Genomic DNA, 616 nt, shown 5'->3' on the forward strand with positions numbered 1-616 from the left:
CAGAAAGACGAGTCCTTAAAGTCTGTAGGGAAATGTGCAATCTGTCCTTTTTTCCCCATCTTCTTTCGGCGCGTCTGTAGTCACGTCTGAGGGAGCGCGTATGTTCGTTCAACCACGGCTCTGATAAATGTTTAGCGCGCACAGTCCTGAGCGGAGCAATAGAGTCCAAGATATCAGTGCAGGTAGAACGAAGAATGTCCGAAAGGTCCTCGACACTTTTACAGTTGGAGTTCATTATTCCAGAGTCCATAAAGGCAGCAGAGAAACAACACAGGAAGATGATCGGAGATGCGCAACTCGGATATTTCCATGATGCACACATCCAGCCCGTGGGAGAGCACCAAGTCCAGTGTGTGACCTTTTTCATCCGTGGGACCAGTAACCCACTGGGTCAAGTTAAAAGAGTCAACAATATTCAAAAAGTCCTTGACCAAAAGTTTAGAGTCACAGCAGACATGGATGTTAAAATCACCAAGGATTAAAAAACTGTCAAATTTAAGAACGATTCCAGCCATAAAACCTGAAAACTCTTTGATAAAATCCTTATTAAACTTGGGAGGACGGTATAAGAGGGCACACAGCAAAGGTGTAACTCAAACAGCTGGAGTTCAAAGCT

This window comes from Mchenga conophoros, linkage group LG3, assembly GCF_057382185.1.
Source record: "Mchenga conophoros isolate Kocher_MC1m ecotype Shallow Benthic linkage group LG3, M_conophoros_male_GT1.1, whole genome shotgun sequence".
NCBI classification, from domain to species: Eukaryota; Metazoa; Chordata; class Actinopteri; order Cichliformes; family Cichlidae; genus Mchenga; species Mchenga conophoros.